Genomic DNA, 12,726 nt, shown 5'->3' with positions numbered 1-12,726 from the left:
GCTAATGTGACCGTTTCCTTTAAGAAATTACTTCCTTCCTAGACGAGATTTGGATTTTACTAATTCTGCAAACGATTTTTAAATAAAGATTTACCGTTACTTCGTCAAGTTGACCATCATCATATACCGTTTTCACAGGGTCCGCTTGCTTAACCATTTGACAGGTCCGGTTTTTTATAGAAGCAACTGCCTGTCTGCCTTCCAACCGCTACCCGCCAAAAAATAACCACGCCAACAAGAGTCACATTCCTCCGAATCGCATTGGGAGTATGGGTTTCTTCACGATTGTTTCCTGCACCGCTGAGCACGTGATAATCATTTATGATCCAAACACGAATTGGAAAATCAATGGTTTAGAGGCCCATGCTGAGATGCGAACTTCCGAACTGGGCTAAGACGGCACCAGATGCTAGTCAAGACACAAAATGTGTACTTGTACTTAGTCCAAGTGATCCCATCGTAGAAGTATCGAAAGAAGTCTTTCGGTGTTTAACTAAAATATTATTTGTTTATGCCCACTTGGTTTTAGAGAACTTAGCTTGTTGATTGATCTTGTTGTATTCAATGGAAATGTAGCAATTTAGCAACACGGTTGCACATTGCCTGGTGAACGTCATCCAGTTTGCCCACGTCATTGCAATGTGGGATAACTTCAGTTATTTTGTATATTTTAGTAATAACAAATTGTTTGTAATGTCTTGAGGTTTATCGATAATGGTTATTTTATAGAACAGACACATGCTATTTTGAATAGGTGTCTAAGAGTGATTGGTTGCTGTACCTAATCAATTTTAATCTGTAATCAATTTCTTATTTAAGGACAACCTCTCTACAACGGTCTTCAGGAGACTGTTGTTATATGTAAATTATAATGTTTTTGAGTAAACATGCCTCGAAAGACGCATTACTGTATTCAAACAATTATTCTGTCAGACATTTGGATGTTCTAGGAAAGCTAGCTACAGAAATACTGGATTACTAGCATTACACTCCACGCCGACCCGCAATAAATTTGTTCAAATGGGAGTGTGTGAGAGGAAGGAAACTGAGAAATGTACTCTGAGAACTACAGATTCTTACAAAAATTGTACTATACTAATTGCTCATGTTTCGTAGCTAAGTACTAACACACCCCAGATACACCTTCAAAAAAAAAACATTCTTATCGTGTGCTGCCTAACGCGAATATGCGAGTGAACAGTTTTCGGGTTTTACTCCTTGCTACTTAGGCTTGCGTTTAAGGCTAAAGTATCACCCATAGGGGGTGAGGTGAGGTCGGAGCCTGATACGAATTGGTGCGGGGGGAGATGTAGTATTCTATACGTAATTATATAATATATTATTCATTATTCTCAGGTAAGGGGTAACACTCATGCGATGCGGCGTCGAAATATGAATCTCGATATTATATGTTGGCTGGTCTACATGTGGTTAAGGCGATAGGTGCGGTAAAAGGTATAACAGTTGCAGTGCTGTTACAGCAATAAAGTGTATCTATATTACTTAAAAGTGACTTTCAGGAAGTCACCAGATAAGTAGCAAACAAAGTAAATATATAACTTAATCTATAAGATGCAGCTTCAAATATTATAAATAAAGAACAATCGTATTAATTTTATGGGGTTATTGAATTCCTATTGACACCTTCCAAGCTGCAGTAGTTACGAAGTCACAAACCTCTATTTCCTGTCGTGTAGCATATGGGTATCGATGTAACGAGTAACGGCTACATTGCTTTTACTATCTAAATGGAAACATGCTATTGATTTCACACGTGCCTGGTTAACACGTATTTTATTATATTGGCCCAGATCCAGCTCAGCTGTTACTATGATGAAATGTAATCATCAAATTATATTGTTGATATAACCCTGATTTAACTATATTCTGTTAATTTAAACATATATTAAAATAGCCCTGTTAAATGCTAATAAAGATTCATCATTTTGAATTTTGGAACCGTTAGTGAAACATCTCGGAATTTTAATAAGTGAAATATGATTATTTGTTATCTGCCTTGTTGATTTATCAAAACATAAATAATCGGACTTTGTATTATAATTTATAACTTATAAGACAATTTGTTTTTAAGTCTTTTGTTTTAGATTCAGCGCGTGGTCTGGAACTAAACAGTCGATCTAGAAATGTATCATGCGTGCTGCTTATTATTCTAAACGTGTCACCGAATCGACTAAAGAATCATATTGCGTCTAACATGTTATGTAATTATACGACGGCTTAGTAACTTCTCATCATGTATTGGGAGTATTGAGAGCCAACTATTTATGATAGAGATGGTATTTAAAACTCAAACCTCTGTAACAGTAGATTTAGAGCTAGGTGCTCCTGTCTGTAATTAATAGATAAACAGAAATGGTGCGTTGTCAGACAGACGCCGAAGTATTACAAGAACCACTTTGAGTTCGCCACCAGAAAATCTGATCAGTGAGCCAACAAGGCCCTTTTATTTCAACATATGAATGAAAATAATACAAAAAACAATTATTATTGTAATACTTCTCTCGGACCCAGATGGAGGCAATATGCGTTGACAAATACTCATTCGTAATGAATGAATGTGTCCCATGACATGTTTATTAAAGGAGAGCGATGATTACAATTGGTACGATCTTCTAAGTAATGGTATTTGATTAATTTACGATGCGTCTAGACAACCTCGATATTTAAGTAGCTTTTTATTGTCTTGAAGATCTTTGTGGCGATATATTTTATGTATACTGCTAAGTATATGGGTTTGATTAGAATACTAATAAAAAATAACGAAGTAGATGTAGGTTAGATTAGAGATGAGTTCGAATTGATTCGCCACAACGGTTTTTTAAATGGACATATAAGATTAGTTTTGTAAGAGAATCGGAAATAACAACATACACCAAAATGTGGGAAATGTAAAAATATAAACAGGAGTCACGTTTACTTTTTAATTTTAGAGAAATCGAGGGTCCGTATGACTGGAGATTAGAGAATGTAGTTATGGGATTTTAAACGGAAATTGTACATTATGTTGTAACTTGCTAGGTAGAATCTGGTCTGCGTGGGTGAAATGCACGTGGGTCGCTGCGTCAAAGATTAGGAGCACTTCAAGACGATGTTCAAGTTTGTTTGAAGCATCAAGAGGCTAGTTTCTATATTGACTTTGACACACATTTTAGTAGTTAAGTTTTAAGAATCAGTCAAATTATGAATACGATAAACAGAGTAAGAGATTTAGTGTCACGCGGATTTATTTCCGCACGCGGAGTAAAATTTCACCTACTTGTGTCCCAAGTGCGTGTGTCAAGCGCCTAATTAAACGTCATGTACAAGGTTAAACTGTTGTATTTGTCAATTAAATGTACATTTTAAACTAAACACAGGCAGCACGAACAAACAGTTTTTATTACGCATTATGTCATGACTTAGCTATTTTAGCGTCGAGATCATCCAACAGCTGATTTAATCTATGACAGACGCAAGCGCACGCGGCTTACCCGAAGCCCTACGGGTCGTTGACCTTGCTTGAAGATAACTTAATGTGAGAATAACACGTTCCCCGAAGAGGGCTCATGACAGTTATCATAATATTTAGTCGGTCACTTAATGAATATGTTATTGGAGATCTTTTGTAGGACTGCGCTGCCGAGACTGTTTAAATCGTTTGGTGAAAGTTCACCTTGTAATAATATGAGGTGTCATTCCTTTAATATATTGTTTGTAAACATATGAGTACGTAGGTGAGATAAGAAAGTAATCAAGTATTGATAAAATATGGCTTACGGAAGTTCTTGGTAAGTAAATATTTTAAGGTTGGCTGTTTAAAAGTTTTTCGAAGTGCATGTCCTTAGGCTAATAATACTAGCAGAAAGCACCACTTTGAAGTAAGTTTATATGCACGAACCATGGAGTTGGTTATCTTTGATCTTTAAAAACGGTTGTTTCAGTACCAGTTGTAATACTGGCCCTGGTGCGAAATGGCTTCTGACTCGTAAAACACGGAGTAATACGGGAAGAGGAGAATTGATTTGTTCTGTCTGCGTCGTAAAACCCACCAATCATCATACATGCTGCACTGAGTAATCATAAAGCATCCAATCCGAGACTCAATTGCCAAATGGCTAGATGGCGAAACTCCGTAATGCAGTTAGGGTTGTGATCAGTTTTCAGAGATCAATGCTGCTCATTGCAAGTGGTATATTAGCTTGTTATAATGTGTTATGTGTGTCTCTGCTTACCCCGGTAGGAAATACGCGTGAGTTTATGTATGTGTATGTATTTATAATGTAATATAACCGTTTGAAGTGACACACATCTACTAGCGTACATCGCAACTTATTGGCCCTTAAGGATGGAAAATTGGTTATTGTACTGTGCCAACTGTCGGGCCGGGGATCTGAATATGCCCTTAGAAAGTTGATTCCCATCTACTTTACATATTCCTGATATCTATACATGCACAAGCAAAAATCTACTTAGGTTATATTAGGGCACGGTGACATTTACTTTAAAATACGTGGCTTCTTTTGTATATCTTGTCTCGGTTGTCATTTTTAATCTTTATATTCCACAATGCAACACCTCCACCAACCCGCAGTGGAGCAGTGTGGTATGTTTCATAACTACTGTAGAGTAACGTATACTCAAACTAAAAAATATATTTATCCAATTAAAGATTTCAATCAAAAGTAACAGCTACAGTTTTAATAGTCAATTTTAATAAATATATTTTGTTGTCGAACCTCTGAAATCCTGTCATCCACCTAAAACTACTGCAGGTATAAACTGTAGATATCCAGGCTTATTATTTTTATTTTATCCAACAAAAATATTTTTTGGAAATGCACCTGTCAACGTAAAGTTAGTATCATTAGTCTGGTTTTATTTTCTATAACTTTTAATTTCTATAACTTACAAACAAGTCAACTTACAAACATAACGTTCTAAATGCAGCCGGCATTGTTAGTAAAATTAAAATCAGAACAAAGCATCTGTCACGGTATTAGTCAATCACATTGACAAACACAATCGGCTGACAGATGAGGGGTCCCGGTACAAATGAGTGGTGACGTCACATCGCGGCACCGCGCCGTTTGTGGCCAAGCGGCCAACCCTAGTGAAGAGTGGCCCTAATTCGGAATGGATCGGCGGAACACATATGGCCTGAATTAATCACTTTATTGGCTACAATGCCCGCTGGATGACAATGCGAACGAGTGGGATGGCCGCAGGATTGGCCGCCACTCCATTCCGAATAAGTAGAGCGTATGTTGACCCCAAATCTTTGTTTAAAGCGCGATGTAAATAGATGTAGCGACATGCTGAATGCAGAGTATTTGGCTGGCCTACTTACAGGACTCACCTAGAGACCAGGAAGGTACTCAAGAAATGTTAAATCGGTCGAAATACGTGTGTGGCACTTACTTTCTTAATACAACAAAATATAGAAAAAGCGAGGTCGATTCTATTCAAAATTCAAATTCAAAATATTTATTTCGGAAACTAGTCCATATTATGTTAGTAACAGAAAACTATTAACAAAGCTCAATTTTTTTTTTAAACAGTAAGTACAAAGTTGGTTTCCTCAATTTCCTGTGTAATTTTCACAGCCTGCTCCGAACATTGTACAAAACGGCAAGCGGACACGCCAAAGATAGGCGTTGCATCTTTTATGTCCAAGTTAGAAAAGGAATAAAAGACACGAGTGACGTCACTATCGGTCGCAGCCAACTCGAAATAATTCTTTTCAAACATTCTTTTTTGACGGTTTTGTCAGGCCAACGTACCTTCATTCTTTTGACTCTTTGTGGAGCTCAGACAGAATGCGTATTGTTTGTTATACTTAAGATCGCTATACGTATATGTTTAGACCAGATTCAATGAACGTGGAACAGATTGACAGTAGAGAAACTTCGATAGGAAAGCTATGCCTAGGTCGAAATAGTCTTAGAAAAATTTAAAGTCTAATGATGTACTTAAAGAAGTATGAAATCTCGGAGGATGTAAGATGGTGGTAAAGGCACAAAACACCTCTATTTTCACATAATATACTCCCCTACTTATGTCTACATAGGATGGGTGATTCGACTTCAACACCGAAGGTAAGCTGAGTCACCTACCGCAACTAATGATGCTGTAAGCTTTGAACTAGCCACGCTCAGACAGGACGTAAATAAAACCGCCTATAGTGACACAATAATTAATCTTATATATGTTAAATATAATGTTCTACTTACTTTACTTTGTATTATAGTCTTAAGGCCTAAATTCCTTTAAAAATCCAAACCCCATTAGTTACTATTGTGGCTGGAAATGTGGGCCTCAGGAGGGTACCTATATTTATATAACTCATTCAAAACGCCAATAGACGAAAATATGAATCATCATCATCATCAAAATATGAGCCATCATCTCCTTAGCATTATCCCGTTTTTCACAGGGTCCGCTTAGGTTAGGACCTGAAGATTTGACAGGTCCATTTTTTTACAGAAGCTGCCTGTCTGACCTTCGACCCCGCGAAGGGAAAACCAGCCCAATACAGGTTAGGTTAGGTTAGGCCTCTGAAAATGCATTTCTCGGGAATGTGGGTTTCCTCACAATGTGTTCCTTCACCATTCAGCGGTGATAATTATTTATGATCCAAACATGAATTCGACAAATTCGAAAATCATTGGTTAGGCCTGTGTTGTATTCGGATTCGAACCTGCGACCTCAAAGTGAGAAGCAAGCGTTCTAACAACTGGGCAACCACCATAATTATATGAAGTATTTTATTTATCCATAATATTACAATTTTTTTCGCGTTTCGCAAAATGTGGAGGAAGCAAGACAACTGTGTTATGATCGAAGAAAATGGAATTCTCTTGGAATTAGGCGTCAGTTCATTAAGTATGCAAGTGTATGTTCGCTAAATGCTGCACTGTAAGTTTTCACATCTGTTTATGAATTTCTAAAGTATACTTCCAACGCCATTCATTTCTTTAAGCGGACTTTTTACACTTGCTATTGAAAAGCGAATGGTCAATACTGGGTAGCTCGCGTTGCGCCTTACGCTAAAAGCAAAAAACGAAACCGCTATGCAATGTAGAGCAAAAAATGAACATAGCTGAATATCAACGACCGGTGGATTCATTGTCCGATGTGAGGATGATTGGTTTGGTAAAGAATTTATTTATATCATAAATTCTTTGCCACGGTCTGCAACTACGACAAAAAGGAAAACTTTCTTCTCTCAATACTTCCCACCACTGGAGGAAATTGCTGTAAGGCAATAAGGCTGCCAAATGTACAGTATTCCATCTTGTACACGCTTAAATTGTTTCTTGTGATACGTAATAAAGTAAATTTGTATTCTTCAATCGTCATTCTGTCTTGCTAGAAGTCGAGTATGAATGGACTATGGATTTTTTGACGGGACTTATTGTAAATTTGCCTCAAACATCATTAACTACTTGACCGGAATGGAGCATACCGAATTTCATCCTAAGTATGGTAAAAAGTGTCATACGTAGGCCACGGTACCGTACTGTATAATTTCTGTTGTTTGCTATAATTTTTGATGTACACAAGTACATAAAACACCTAAAAGCATAAAGCTCCAACCCGCGACACATTTACAGTTGGCTCGACCGTAATGACGGCAATACGGCTCACCACCTATCACGTTGGTCTAACAGAAAGCTCGGCGAGGTGTGGGTACTTAGTTCATCTTGCGATGGATGTACCTCTGACTACTCCAATTAGGATTTATTTATTTATTATGGTGCCTCAACTGCAGTATATACACAAACACACAAAATAAAATACATATAGGAAAAGTTCCAGTATGCCTGCCAATTATAGACGCACACAACACTGATAATAAAAAGTAGAAACTAAAGTTAACAAATTAAAAAGAACAATAATTGAAAATAAAATTTAAAAAAGAAAAAAACATAGATCTTGTAAACTTTCTTTAAATAACGTTTAAATGATATGATTTAGTCATAAGCTTATGTTATAAACACCGAATGTGCCTGGAGATAGCTTTCTCGATATGTGGATTTGCCTATCCAAATCCATGTCGGCATAATAACAGTTTATGTATGTGGAATCGCGTGCGTATGAATATACAAGTTGCGTAAACATGACATCGTGGTAATGTGATACCAGCATAATGTAGAGCATAACAACTATCAGGTGACACTTCATAGGCCTGCTTGCTGTCGTATATTATATATAAGTTTTTGTTGAGAACTATCAAGTTAGTTCCGTGTATGACCAGGGACGAAAAGTACTGAGGTATTAAAAGTTAAGTTTGTAGATGGAATCGTTATGATGGACCTATTAATAGGCCCCGGTTACTACTTACTGATGTAAGTAGGTAGTCGTTACATGAACCATGTCAGGGGCCTTTGGCGGCTCAATAGTAACCCTGACACCAGGGGTGATGAGGTTGGTATTCCACCTCAACCCACACGATAGAAGAAGAATAGGCGATGGAATGCTATCATGTCACTAAATAGTTCATCATAGTTATATCTGAACATGAATACCGAAATGACAGCAACCTAAAATATCTCACCACCATTATCATGTTTGGGTTGTAAGGTGGATAACCGATCTCATCAACCCTGGTGCCAGAGTTATTATTTAGCCGTCCGAGACTGTCATGCCTTATGTAATGGCTGCGTACTAATTAATAAGTAAATAGTCGCATATACCAATACAAATATGCTATAAATATGGTCGCCTTATAGTGAAAACCATATAAGCGCCTTTTTGCAAAATCACATTCGGATGTGATTTTTGGTTAAACCACGGATTAGCACACGTCAGTTTCAATCCAAGTAAGGTCAGGAGCATTAACATGTATACACTTTGGTACCATTTCACATTAACTTTTTTGACAAATTGAACTGTAAGTCTCACTAAATGTCAAATGTTAGTGCGACAGAGTCCTAAAGTGGGTACATTATATTGCTCATGACTGTACCTAATTAGTAATTAATTTTTACCTGGAATGAAATTAATTGAATGAAATCGAGGTTTTGTTGAAGAAAATCACACCAGAATGTGTTTTTTCAAAACGGAGCTTAAGTGGGTTTCACTCTAACGCGACGATATATGAAATAAAAACGAATGCAGCCTTTTAATTCCATAAACGGCAGCAGATTTAATGAAAGCGTGGGCTTTCTGGGCAGGTATACGCGTACACTAACTATGCAAATGAAAAGATCTGGGTCGCGCTTTCAAACGAGACGAGACACAGACAAACGTAATGCATGCAATCGATACTATTGCCTGCTTCGTAATTAAATAAGGGACGTAGGCTGGTCTTGGTAATGCTTGAGATATAATATAGTGGGATGTACCTAATTGCTACATGTAACTAATGTTAGTGTCCGACTTTGATTGAATTATTTACCAGCACGTGTTTCATAAAAAAAATCCCAGTTGCACAGCTGCGAAGAGAACGAGGTACAGAAACAGAGAGTAGTAAAATGAATGAATACTTGTCTCTACAGAGGATGGGGCTAGTTGAGTACAGGCCTGGAGACCACTTAAGTGTGCGTTTAGATTGAGTGTATTAATGAAAACTAATTAATTATACAGCACTTTTTCAATAAGTACCTACCTACAAGAGTAGCACAGGTTTAGAAAAACTTATTAAAAACGCAAAAAATATTAAAATCTGGTTATTATAGAATCGTCTAAGTATGTAGGTGCGTTATTGTACTACAAATTACAACAATGCAATATAAATGAATAACGATTGAGAATCGAAACGACAATCTATTACGTAATTTTTCAATATCATTGTTCCCATATTACAGTAACAACAATAGATTTAACTGATTGTTGTTTTGTCATGGGCTATTGGGCAAAAACCATTTTAAGCTTCGTAACGTCGCCTGTGATACGCAATTTCAACTAGGTATTTCTCGCAGCGTTTTTTAGTTGGAATTTAGCAATTATTGTCGGCAAAGAAAATTAATACGTTTGCTCCATTTTTAAGCCGTTTGGAAATATTTTTGCGCCCCATTTCGGAGCATTGACATTTGAACACATGGCGTGCAATAATTTTAGATTCCAGGTGAGGTCGTCGACCTCGCGTGTGCGTGACTGTTAGGACTAGAGCTAGGGTACTAAAATAATACTCTAGGCAGCCTTGAGTCATCGGTCTAACTCTGGCGTAACAGTTACTCAATACTATATTATTATTGTTAGAGAGGAGAGATATAGAAGGAGTTATTGTTTAAAGAACTTTTATTAGGAAATTTTCAGACATGATTCTTGGGTGCATTCTTTACTCTGAAAAATTAATTATCTATTTGCAGTTACACCTACAATTCATAAGTGTGATAATGACAACATTAAACGGACACCTAATATGTTTTGGAATTTGAATAAAAAATGGAGATTGGCACTATATAAAGGCCCTGGGCAATTTTTAATGTGGCAAATGTAAAATTTTATATTTCAGTGTACTCAACAGGACATGTCTCAACAAAAAGCAACGTTTAGGATGCTCAAATAGCTTTTCTTATCATCCCAAGCAATAAAATAAAATTTAGAAGGTAAACTAGAGGAACACTTTAATGTGATGGACTAATTAGCTGCCATGTTGCTACATTACATGTATGTTGAATTACATTTACATATGTCCATTTTAGGATGTCAATGGTAATAGTTGTGGGAAGTAGATCGAAGAAGTAGTAGATGTGAGAGGTAGAAGATCTTTATAAGTTTGCCGACAATTAAGATTCATAAATTCATCACATTATAAACAGGAGAAATATTTTATAATTTAAGTACCTATTAGACCTTAAATTATAAAATACTCTTGTTGCCACCGATGATAAGATTAGAATAGGAATAATTTTCCATTTTGATTTAATAGTTTATTGCCCACAGGACAGCACGGAATGATAAATTGAGTAGAAAATGCAGGCTAAAAGTGCTTATTTTTGAAGATTTTCAGAAGTTAATGTACATACTTATGTGCAGCATAATAGGTACAATCTATTGAATAGGTACCTATTGTATTGCTTATAGTATTGTTGATAAGGGGATACTAGTGTTCAATATGAATTACCTGTAATGACAATTAAATTAGATACCTAAGTATCAGAAATATTCATTTGTTATTTTCATTTGTTGCTTTTTGTGTTGCTTATGTTGTTTGTGGTTTTGTGTTGTTAGATATTTTCTCCAAGTAGTCCTATATAATATAAAATGCCTTTTTTGAGACTTTAATTATGCTAACGATAGATTTGTGTATTATTAAAAAAAAATAGATATTATGAATGCACCAATTTTATTTATTCCGTAAACAATATACATTGTGTTGGAATGTCGTTGAATGCATATTGTAGTTTATTATAGTAGATAATATAGTATTATTTATTTATATTATAGTGGAGTAAGTAGGTGATATTATAGTAGGTATAATAATACTTAGTAGTTTTTAGCCAGTCAGATGATGCATTTCGTTTACGAAATACTTGAGATGTTTGTTCTGGAATGAATAAATCGTCTTCAAAGGTATTGATATTCGTAAAATAAACAATTTTATCAGTTCGGTGACTTCATTAGTGTTAGTGTTTACTTCAGAGTCTACGTAGGCGTTTTGTTTTGAATGGAAATCTAAACAATTCTTAAACTAAGATATAGATAAATTCACGTCTGCGTGATATTCTGTATAAATTAAAGACAGCTTTGTCCATCATTGGACGTAAAACTGCATAATTTTCACATGAGTGATCGCCTAAGTCATGAATCAGATGGGCATTGTACTCATTAAAATAAACACAGATAAGACTTGCTTACCTTGAGCTTCGTTTGTTTCGATGTTGATATAGAACGAAAATAACTAAATAAAAACAGATTTAATTCATAAACAAAACACTACACATCAACACTCTGATATAAATCCAGTCCACAACAACCCACGGGCAACTTTGCCCGGCGATCTCGTTCTCGTCCCAAAAAAAGCGTTCTGTTCTGTCAATTTCTCTCGGCCTCGTCCAATCAGCCACTCCCTCTGACACTGATATTTATTTTTCATGGCAACATTGTAATAAAACAACAGCGCCATCTGTTTTTCAATTCTCATAAACAATTCACCGTTTGCAGCGCCATCTAGCGTACGTTTGAAATATAATAAAAGTTACACTAGATGGCGCTGTATGAATTAGTAATGCTACTCGCCAATAGATATCACTGTTAAAGTACACTAAATACACGTAAGATGGCGCTGAATCAATTAATAAATCTATTAGATAATAGATGTCACTAGCATAAAAAACACTAATTATTTTTTATAACTATCAAAAGATGGGGCTAATAAACTCAAATCAAAGTTCAAATAATTATTTCGAATAGTCGTTCTGAGATTTCAGTTTCAAGACTACGGTCTTAACCGTCGATATCAAAATGTTTTTTTTAGACAAATTGAACTTTTACTTATTTACGATACACCTAATAAGTATTACTTAGATACCTTACTTAGGTAGTTTTATTTTTTTACCTAGGTGAAATTATAAAAATATCCGCTCATTATCTAAAGTCTATTTTTAACAAGTTAGTACCTAATTTGCCTACGACAATACTTATATTCTGGTTTTTACATTATATATTTCTTACTGGTGTTAATTATATAATATAACTTTTTATACTAAATATCGTTGTCGTTGGTTATGAAAGCAGTGGCATATGCTGAATTTCCCATAGTAGAACGCTAACAACCCG

At 35.8% G+C, this 12,726-nt stretch overlaps 1 protein-coding gene across 3 annotated transcripts in view; it reads right to left on the bottom strand.

The window, feature by feature from the left end:
- The window catches only part of LOC126374662 (dystroglycan 1), an 83,896-nt gene extending 71,882 nt beyond the window's left edge, over positions 1-12,014 (bottom strand). For all 3 annotated transcript variants that reach the window (XM_050021353.1, XM_050021358.1, XM_050021354.1), the window contains exon 1: positions 11,806-12,014. The gene's annotated coding sequence lies outside the window, so the exon portion shown is untranslated. The remainder of the gene's footprint in view (positions 1-11,805) is intronic.
- Between the last annotated feature and the right edge of the window lie 712 nt (positions 12,015-12,726).

This window comes from Pectinophora gossypiella, chromosome 17, assembly GCF_024362695.1.
Source record: "Pectinophora gossypiella chromosome 17, ilPecGoss1.1, whole genome shotgun sequence".
NCBI lineage: Eukaryota > Metazoa > Arthropoda > Insecta > Lepidoptera > Gelechiidae > Pectinophora > Pectinophora gossypiella.
The sequence above is the reverse complement of the archived record's forward strand: the minus strand, read 5'-3'. Positions and strand labels throughout refer to the sequence as shown.